This window comes from Magnolia sinica, chromosome 1, assembly GCF_029962835.1.
Source record: "Magnolia sinica isolate HGM2019 chromosome 1, MsV1, whole genome shotgun sequence".
In the NCBI taxonomy this organism is placed as follows: domain Eukaryota; kingdom Viridiplantae; phylum Streptophyta; class Magnoliopsida; order Magnoliales; family Magnoliaceae; genus Magnolia; species Magnolia sinica.
In genome coordinates this window covers 86,332,632-86,343,637 of record NC_080573.1, presented here as the reverse complement: position 1 = coordinate 86,343,637, position 11,006 = coordinate 86,332,632, and positions in this window count along the sequence as shown.

Here is an 11,006-nt window from a genome sequence, read left to right as displayed (position 1 = left end):
TATCGAAAACTATTTAGTTTCTTGGTTTAGCAAGAAACAAAGTTCTATATCACTTTCAACAGCTGAAGCTGAATATATCGCAGCTGGTAATGCGTGTACACAGCTTGTTTGGATGAAACGTATGCTAAGTGATTATGGAATTAAACAAGATTCTATGTTATTATATTGTGATAATTCCAGTGTCATAAATATTTCAAAAAATCCAATTCAGCATTCTCGTACTAAGCACATTGATATTAAATTTCATTATATTCGGGAATTAGTTGAAGAAAAGGTTATATCTTTGGAATATTCCCTACCGAGAATCTACGTGCTGATATTTTCACTAAACTGCTTGACAAAAGCAGGTTTAACAAAATGAAATTTGATCTTGGCATGTGCATTTTAAAATGATTAATTATGCTTATTGCTATTATAGTGTATATATTTGCTAGTTTAGTTTTCAAATCTTGAAAAATATGCAAAAATCAGATTTTAAAAATAAAATTTGAGCCTTCTTCATTTGATGCATGTCTGAGTGCATTGGAAGATAAAGTTAAGAATCTAAATGTTAAGATGGAAAACATGTCTGCTGCCCATGATTTACAGTTCAAATATACACGCAAATATCTTAGGCGCTTGAACAAAGGCATGCATCAACTTGATCCTTCCATTCTGCTCCATCTGGGTCAGATTAGTATTTTTAAGATTATTGGTCTGTAATAACTTTAGTACTCTTAACTAGTTTTGAGTTTGTCGCCCTCTTTAACTTAGCTCAATCTATGAATTATGTGTGTTGCTTATGTTATGTTCTCATATCTTAACTAGTTACCTCTCATTTTTCTCATTGATTATTTCTCCTTAGCCATTTGTTCTGTGCTTCTTTTGTCTTATTGTTACAAAAAGGGGGAGTATGGATATGTTATGGATATGTATATGGATATGGATGTTGTCATGAGGAGGGAGTAGCATTGTATTGTATGGTATTTTATGAGTATATTACTCAGGGGGAGTATGTGCAGAGGTGTGAGAAGAGGTGTGCAGAGGTAGACTGTATGTTGAATAATATTGATTTACAAGTCTGCAGGATGCTGGTTGATAACAACTGGTGCATGATTGTTTAATCAGATATTCTGTGTTATGTAACATATCTTGAAAGTCTGTTTTGTCACTAATTTGACAAAGGGGTAGATTGTAAGTGCCATAGTTTATAACCCTATTTGTTGTCAAATTTGTGGTGCCAAAGACACTGTTATGAACCTTGCATCTGTGAAGAACAATGCCCTACTCACGATCAACTTAGGTTGACAAGCACTGTTCACAAGTCAAGAATCTCAAGAAGCTTTCAAGTTCAACCTCAAGATCTCAAGAAGCTTTCAAGTTCAATCTCAAGATCTCAAAAAGCTCTCAAGTTTAAACGACATCAAGACTTTAAGATCCATTACTTTCAAAAGTCACTCGTCTCTAAAGTTTCAATGTCCTTACTTCACTATTGAGGTATGACTGACCTTAGGTTGACCTTTAGAGTAGGCCATTTTGGATACATAATTCATATATTTTATATAAGTGAGTTTGGTCTATTCTAAGACTAGTCCTGGACTTTGTTCAACTAGTCCTAGCACTGCTTCGACTTGTCTAAACATTTCCTGGATCAGTCATAAGTTTGTTACAAAAATCAAAAATTCTCTCTCAGAAGGCCAAACTAATTTAGCTTGAAGTTCTTCAATATGCACACTTAGCTTATATGGAGCACCGACTTATCTCTCAGAAGGCCGAATTAATTTACCTTGAAGTTCTTTAATTTCCATGTATAATTCTGAGATTCATGCTCTATTTATAGGTGAGCAAATCACGCCTTCGACTGGTCTAAGGACCTCTACACTAATCATAGAACCAGCAGATATTTAAAAATTTGGGCGTGATAAGATTTAGCAGTTTCACGACTGGTCGTAGGTCTCCTTCGACTAGTCGTAACCTATGACCAGTCGAAGGAAACCTACGACCAGTTGTGAAACTATCAAATCTTATCGCACTCAAATTTTCAAATATCTGTTGGTTCTATGACCAGTCGTAGAGGTCCTTAGACCATTCGAAGGCGTGATTTGCTCACCTATAAATAGAGCACGAATCTCAGAATTATAGATGGAAATTAAAGAACTTCAAGCTAAATTAATTCGGCCTTCTAAAAGATAAGTCGGTGCTCTATATAAGCTAAGTGTGCATATTTAATATTCTCTTTCTTTAACTTTCTTCATTAATTTTATTTCTTGTATTCCAATCCAATCTGAAAAGAGGAATTGTTGTTTTCCTTTTTCTGGAATCAAAATCAATTAGAGCTAGCCCTTTTGTTTTAATTTAAAATCTATTAGAACCTAGAACCATTAAAAAGTGAGTATTGGACAGTGAACTTTGACATTTAAATCTCTACTCCGACTTGGTTCTTCTGCGCTGCTACAATGAAGGAGAAAATCAGGTATTTTACAATTTGTGTAATTTATATTGTTTGGTTTTATTTGGGGTTATGCCAGAAAAATCTCAAAGTTGTTGGTTATCTAAGTAGAGCCAGAAAACTCAGAAGTGAGGGTTTTTGAATTGTGTAAGCCCTTTGAAAAAGATACAATTGTGAAGGTTTTAGGTGAACCTGTGAAAACCTATTTGATAGTGAACGCTAATATCCCCTGTGTGTCGATATTAGGAATGGAGTAGCATTCTGTGTGGCTATTGTTTAACAGTTAGTGAACACACAGGTGAACCACTATAATTCTTTGTGTTATGGATGTGTGATTTATATTTCCTATCTTTTATCATTCAGAATTGTGGAATGTATGTATAGATGTGAATGTTGTAAATTTTACATTTCAAGTACAGTGGGGAATGTTGTAATAATTTAGATTTACATTTCAGCATTATAGTTTTGCTATCTCTTTATTACTTTGAGCTTCAGTTTCTCTATTTGTTCTAGTAAGGTTGCCCTGCCATTTTTATGGTGCATGGTTGTCCTTAGAACAATTAATATTTTGAGCTAGCATTCAGCAGTGTGAATTGATTTATTTATTCAGTTATATCTTTCTATATTTCCGCTGTATTTATCTTCAAATTTGGCATAGTCCTATTCAGCCCCCCTCTAAGACATATAGCTTGGCCATTTCAATTTCCACCTTAGATCTTGAATAGAAAGAGCCATGCATGTGTATATCCATGTACATCAATGATATAGTGAATATGTATTTGTGTGATAAAGTGAAGGGCCTCAATATGGCGGAGTCCCTTTCCTTGTGGCCAAATCTCTTTTATTTCCTTTATTTATCTCTTGTTCCTAATGTGTGTGGCCCACTTTGTAGACTGGAAATATCCAGACCATCCAAGTAGAGTGGACGCCCATGGTTGTCCACTCTATGGACATTGGTGTCCTATTTGCCCCATAATGGGCACATGCAATGGATTTTGAGTAGGGGAAAGGGTCTGGATATTTATGGGGCCCACTAAGGTGGACGATATCACCAATTTCATGGGGTGATTTCGCCTTTATCTTAGTACTTACGCTCAGTTTATTTTGGAGATATATTGTTGTCTAGAAAATTTTTGGATTATTTCTGGATGATTTTGGTATGGATTTTTGGATTGTTTGGAGGGTTGTTTTTACCCCTTTGATAGACTATTCTTGGAGGTGTGGACCCCACCTAGATGTATATCAAGTTTCACCTCCATCTGACCTTATTTGATCACCCAAAGGAGTGGCCCAAGTGGGGTGGATGGTCCAGATTTTCTGGAGTATCCAGCCACACTGCACTTTGTAAAATCATAAATATGAAATTGTTTCTAAGGTGGTGTGCCAGTTTTGTGGACCCCATCTTGATGTACACTTGAATAGGAAGGTTGGGCACATTTTTTCCTAAATTTTGGTAGACTTGGGCCCACTCTAATGGGGTGCTCAAAACAAGGACAACATCATATTTTCTTTTGTATTTTTATTCTGGAGCTTGCTGTCCATTTTTGTTTCAGGTATGCTTGTGTGATGATGGCCTTCCCCTTCACCCATCTTATGGCCCACCTTGTAAAGACCAACTCCAGGTGCTTGTGGACCACCTATCTGATCAGATTTTAGGGTGTTTAAGGGCTGGGACATCAACACCTTGCTAGACATCCAGCTAGGCTAAATGTCCAGCAATGCGCTGGCCGTCCACCCCACCTCAGGCCCACCATGATGTATGTTTTCATCTAGGCCATCCATCCTTTGTGAGGCCCCCTTAATGGTGGACCATTCCCTGGTGGGACGTCCACCAGTGGGGCCCACCCGGGGCACTAGATAGGGCCAGCCGTACCACCCTTGGGGCGCCCAAGGTGGGTTGGCCGCCCGCACCTTGTGGCCCACTTTGATGTATGTGTTTTATCGAGGCCGTCCTCCCTGGTGTGGCCCATTGATGTGTGGACCAATCCCTAAAGGCACGTCCCCCATTGGAAGCCACCTTGATGTTCATTTGATGGTCATCCAAGCCCTTGGGATGCCCAGGCCCACCTGGGACGTCCAGCATGTTTGGGGTGCTGCTGGACTTGCAATCCTGCAGCAGGCCCACCTCTTTTTGTGTGTTGGATTCACACTCTCCATATGTTGGGGCCCAATATGATTATTAAGGACCATTATAAGATTTATTTTCTTCTATAAATCCTATCTGCTAGACCTCCGCAAGCCTAGGAAGCTGGGTGGGCTGAAAGTCCAACAATGTATAAAAAAAATGTATGATACATGTTGTGGATATTGTAAGGATGTGGGCCCACCAAATGAAGAGTGTCGAGTACACACATGATCAGATTAATTCTAAAATATTTTTGGGCTTAATTAATGCATTATGAGGCCCATCCTTAGTTATATATTGTGGGTCATCCATAAAACAAATTTTTAATGGTCTAATAGACCCAGATGGGCTGGTTGTCCATTATTTGAGCCTAGTATTGTGTAAGGGCTGACCTCTTTGTATTATGGGCCCAATGGGCTGCCTATAAGTTCGGTGGCTATGGAAGGTTGGGCCATGGTTGCTCCATTTGACCCATGATGATATATGCTTGGGCCATGTTATGCCCTTATTAGGTCCATATATATATATATATATATAGACTTTGAGCCATTCTCTTAGGGCCCATTATGGGTTGTGATGTGTATTTATGGCTGCCCATTTTGTTTTCATGATAATATTCGGGCCTTGGGCCTTGGTTTAGTTGATTTCCTTGGTTAGGCCACCTTCTTGGGGACAATGATGGTTAAATGTCCCTATTGTGGACCCCTCTAGGCCCATTGGTGATCAAATGTCCACCTTAGGCCTATTTGTTAGGTCCATTCTCATCATTTGGTGATTGGATGTCCACCTTAGATCTTGTTTGGACCCATTCATCCCTTTTAGGCCCATAGCATTGATTACTTTGACCTTGTGGGCTACCCCAAACTATTGGGCCCCCACTAGTAGTATGTATCTTTCCCATTTTGAGGAATTGTCTAAGTACCTAGACTCTGCCTTGGTAAGAGGAGAGTACGACATCGTCTTATGTCGTACGTAGTTACCTTCATGACTCACTCATGTGCATCATATGTATGCTTGGAGCATGGACTGATTGATCATGACTTATGCCGATTAGGCAGATTGTTTATGGGACTCCCGGAGTTATGGAGTTGCCCTACATGAGCGCTAGGTGCGTAGGACTGATGCATGGTTGACTGGCGTGATTCATACATCTTGCATTGGTATGGCATAGATATCCGCCCTAGCTTCATCAGGGATGTGGCCTGCATAGGCATAATATGGATGGCCAGATTTGGACACCCAAAATATTATTTCGAGCACTGTGGGCACTTAAAATGTCCTTGGGTGAAAGTCCTAAAACCTTCATGGTACTAGGAGACGTTCCAACGTCTAAACTGAGTGGAAATATGAGCGCCAGTGCCTACACCTTGAGGCCGTGTCTCCCACTGTAACGTGGTCAGTTGGATAGGGGTGTGGCCTTATCCGCCCGAGTGAGAGGGCATTTAAGCTAAGCTAAGTTTGACCAGCTCGTAAATGGGTCTGCTACCATCGAGCTTTGTCGGTGATTGGCTGTCCACAAGCGGGTAGTGAGGTCTCTTAAGCTCACTAGTCTGCACGGCTAGAGGGGCAGCAGTCAGCATGTAGTGTATTTGACCTTGGTGATTTCCTCGAAAGGAACTATATTGATATGTGGACTTGATATGAGGACTGGCATGATTGCATTGCACCTTGCATATAGCATTTGGCTATGTAGGCCTCTTATTGCATCTCCTTGGTATGGCACTCAGTACTCATATGTTGCATTGCATAGCCTTGTGACGGCTGATAGCATTCATGCTTGATATAACATAGCCTTGGCATGACTGATAGTATTGATGATGTTTATAGTCTTGTTAGCATTTCCACATACTCTAGTATTGAACCCTTGGTGCCTGTCCTGCACACACTTACACCACCCTCTAAGCTTTCTATAAGCTTATGCACGATTGATGCGTGCAGGTGACACTATGGTAGTAGCTAGTGTTGGTGCAGGAGCTTGCTGAGGAGCTATCTTTTGGGAGTTTTTGTTATCTATCATTGTACCTTTTCTTATTTCGAGCCATGTACTGTAAAAGTTTTAATTCTTAGTGGATTTAGTAATATTGTTTTTGTAGTTATTTTCTATGGTTATGATCTTGGGTATGTTGATTATGAACAGACTTATGTTATGAAAATCCTCCTTGTAGGATCCCAAGATTGGAACCTGGTGTATGGGTGTTAGGAGCCGAGAATGGAGTAATACAGAGGTTGTCGGCGCAGGATTCGGCGATCAAGAATTTTGTGAGCCCAGTTTTCGAGTCTGGGGCGTGACATTAGACGCCTATTCAGCCACTCACTCATTATGTAAATAGGATCAAGCAATATTCAAATGGTGGAGTTTATCATTTGATGATGGGTTACACCTTTGCCTTCCATATAAAAGGACTTTCCAATATAGTTGAAGTAAAATTAAAAAGGGTTACTTACATTCAGTCATAGAGAACAGCTGCAAAACAGCTTTTCAAGTGAAGAACTAAATCCAGCATGCGAGCGTAGACTCAAATTATAACTAAATTTACCAGTTACTTGATTAATGCTATAAATTACACTACAAAATGTAAACAACAGGCTAAATGTAAAGAATTATGCTAAGAAATGTAATTTTACTTGATAAGAAAAGTAAATAAATACACTATGGAATGTAAATTGACTAATAATTGAAAGGATAATTGAAACGTAATTTTTGGTTTGATTGGGTTGATATAAAGACAAAATCTTCCTGCTAAATCCGTCTGTTATTCATAGCATCAATCTGATCATATGGTCCATTCTCATGTTCTGCCAGTTGCCATAGTTGTTCACCACTACTTGACTTCCTTTGTTTCTCCCTTTGTCATCTGTCCTATAATCGTTTCTTCATGATCGCTTCTTCATCGGCCACTTAGACATTGACTTGGTACTGTCTGATACGTTCCAGTTGTTGTTTGTTAAGATATCTATTCAATCCTCCAAATACATAGTGCGGATTTGTATAAATCACACGTAATCCACTCTGATTGGCTCTTAAGAGGAATGACAATAATGGGGATGAACAGGTGTAAGTAGGGGTGTACATGAGTTGAATCAAGTCGAGCTTGGCACAGCTCGACTCGGCTTGGCCACTAGCTAACCCCAACTCGAACTCGGCTCGGCTCGATCCTTGAGCCTGACTGACCAGCTTGGCTTGGTTCGGTCAACAGCTCGGACCAGTTCAAGCCAAGATTGAGCCTCTACAACATTTTCTCAAACACATGGAGTGCACCTTCAATTTCTCACAAATGTAAAGCGGCAGCATCGGTTTACAGGTATTTCATCAAACACTCAGCAGGCAACATAAAAGTCAAGATACAAAGGTATTTGTTGCATATCCATACCTTCCTCACCACCAGTCGACACTTCATTAGGTCATTTCATTAAATAATTGATGAGCAACATCAATATCAAAATAACCGAGTCACTGAATTGGTTCGATCCAATTTCGATTCGAGTTGGGGTTCGATTTGAGTCGAGTCGAGCTCAAGCAAGCTCGAACTTGGCTCGAAATTTTTTCGACCTTAAAAAATCAGCTCGACTTGGCTCGAACCCAGTTTCTAATCGAGTCGAATCGAGCTTTTTTGAGTCTAGTCGAGCGAAATAACCGAGCTAACTTGGTTCGTATACACCCCTAGGTGTAAGGTGTGAAAAATCAAGATCTCCTTGGTGACATCGAGGCATCAAGAATATCTTTCTAAAAAGGTATTTGTTTAAGATTACAATTTAGAATCTCAATTATTAATGCATATATGATCCATTTATTCCACTATTTAGATTACATCATATGGATGTCATGGGTAGTTTGGTAGTTCAAGCTATAAAATAAAAACTATGTGGGTTTATTATGATTCTTCTATGAATCTCTTCATCTCTATTTATAAACTTGTATGTGGTAGAACTTGTGTCGTAGAATTGCTATCATGGAGACTACGCCCTAACCCTTGCCTATGACATGCCCTTGGTATGCATTGGGATGTCCCAATATGTTTATAGATGTTGGCCTTTAAATATTTTTCTTTTCACCTATAATTTGGTGTGGGGACATCTTTGGTGTATTTTTAAACATAAAATTATAGTCCAAGTGATATGATCCTTATATTATTGATTTAAAATAATAATAATAATAATAATAATAATAATAATTTATTGGATTGATCATATAAGCTAAGTTTGGAACTGTCTATTACAACGGTGGAGCATCTTAGACAAACCCCATCAGTCAATCATGGCATTGAAGCTTGATCTATTGTTGTGAGCATGTAAGGATGACTAGGAAACTTTAAGTGGTCTGGATGGAGTTTTGTGAAACTTTTACCATCAGCAAGTGCCCTATTCAATGAATGATGGTTGAGATTTGTTTGAAATTGTCATTCCTTGAATTGGCAACATTTTGTATGATGAGGAGCATGAATCCATGTTCCTAACAGGTTTTGAGACTCTCAATGGGCTTCTAATTAATAATATCATGGAATAAAAACCCTAAAAATCTTACCTATCGGGGAGATTCACAGTTGTGTTTGAAGGGCCCATTAGAGACTCTGAGCGTTGCAGAGCAGTGTCATTATCATGGTTGTCTTTGTGGCTCGAATTTGAAGGGGTCCATGATATGATTTTGGTGTGCACAACATGGATGAATGGAAACTGATAATCTTGATATTTTATATTTTTTTCTGAACATTGAATAATTCTAGGATTATTTCTTCTGCAATCCTAAAGTGATTAGGATTCTAGTAGTTGATTTTTCTATAAAAGGGATAAACACCTTCTGATTTTCACTTTACTCTCTCTCTCTCTCTCTCTCTCTCTCTCTCTCTCTCTCTGAAAAGATCAAAGCTCGTTCCCTCTCTTTTCTAAGTTATTTCAATTTCAATCAATGCATTGGTTAAATACCCATCTTTCTCACCTTCATTTTTATTTTACCAGTATATCACTTGTCCAATTTTGTCATAGTAGCGGGTGAATGTTTTAGGAATTATGGGGTATTTTGTTGACAAAGCGATGTGTGTAAGGGAAGATGTTCTTGCGGCCAAATCATAGTTTTGTTGTTAGGGTTGTTAATGGGCTGGGCTGCCCGTGGTGCTTTTGGGACTGGCCTGCTTGCACTGGACTTGGGCTGGGGAGTATCAGGCCTGAGGGCCGTCTTCCGGCTTAAAAATTCAAGCCTGCTTCTCTATTGAGCCACGCTTAGACGCATCATAGATTTCTCAATGGAGATAGAGTGATCGGCAGCTCGCGTGGGCCCATCGTAATGTTTATTTGAAATCCACCCTGACCGCCAAATGCATCGTCACTTAATTTTTTACAGGGCTCACCATGATGTGTATGTGAAATCCACTCCAGCTATTTGTTATGTAATCCGATATTAGGCCAGGGCAAAAAAATTAGGTTGTCCTATGATTTATGTGGACCACACCAAAGGAAATGGGTGGGAGAGAGATGTATGCCCTTCATTTTTACAAGGCATGCCGTGAAATCCACTCCAACCATTAGATGCCACACCAAAATTTAGGCATAGGGCCCAAAAATAAAGCCCATGGGTGATTTAGGTGAGCCACACCAAAAAGGAAATATTTTGGAGGGTGAATGTTGCCATGTACACTGTTTCTAATCATGTGGTCCTGTTGTCTAATCAAGATGAATACCAGGCTTTCTTTGAAAAAGGAAAATCTGGTAGGTTCTTCGTGGCTGGGCTTCTCAGAAAAGTCCGGAAGGAGGCATTCTTAAAGCTCCGGAGAATCTTCTATTGGAAATGGATGTGGATACGCGCGTGCGCCCATACCAGTAGGGATACTGGCTATATAATCGGAGGGGTTTCACCCGCGAGATGTGTCCAAAAGATGAAAAATCTAAAGAAAGGATGGCGGAATTCCCTTATAATGTATGCAATGACGTGCACTCGCCCGGACATCGTTCCTATCTAACGGAACGCTATTGGATCAAATGACAAAGGCATTGTTGAGAAAGAGATGGCTTTTCCCATAGGTAGGTGGGTGGGAAATCAAGAGAAGTTACAAATGAGACTCTTAATGGATTTGTCAATTTTCATCCTTTTTCATGGGGCTCGTGCGTGGCACTCCTTGCTTGCGGAGCGGCATACCGGAAAAAGAAGGAAGGATTCAGAAGTCTTCATTGCCGAAGAGAAAAAGGACCGGACCGTATCGGGTTGGGTTTCGTCAAAGATTGCCCCAACAAGCAGCCCCCCGGGGGGCTGCTGCTGTGCAGAGGGAGACCCGGAACGAAGGATCTGATTTAGCTGGTTTCCGAGATTGATCGCTCTTGCGCCAAAGATGAACGGGGCTAAGCAATCTGCCGAAGCTGTGGGATGTAAAAATGCAAAGAAGAGATGAACGGGCTTTTTCGGTGTGGAAGATTTTGAAAGCCAAGGTTCGAGCATATTGTAGACTGAGAAACTACTCTTTTTCG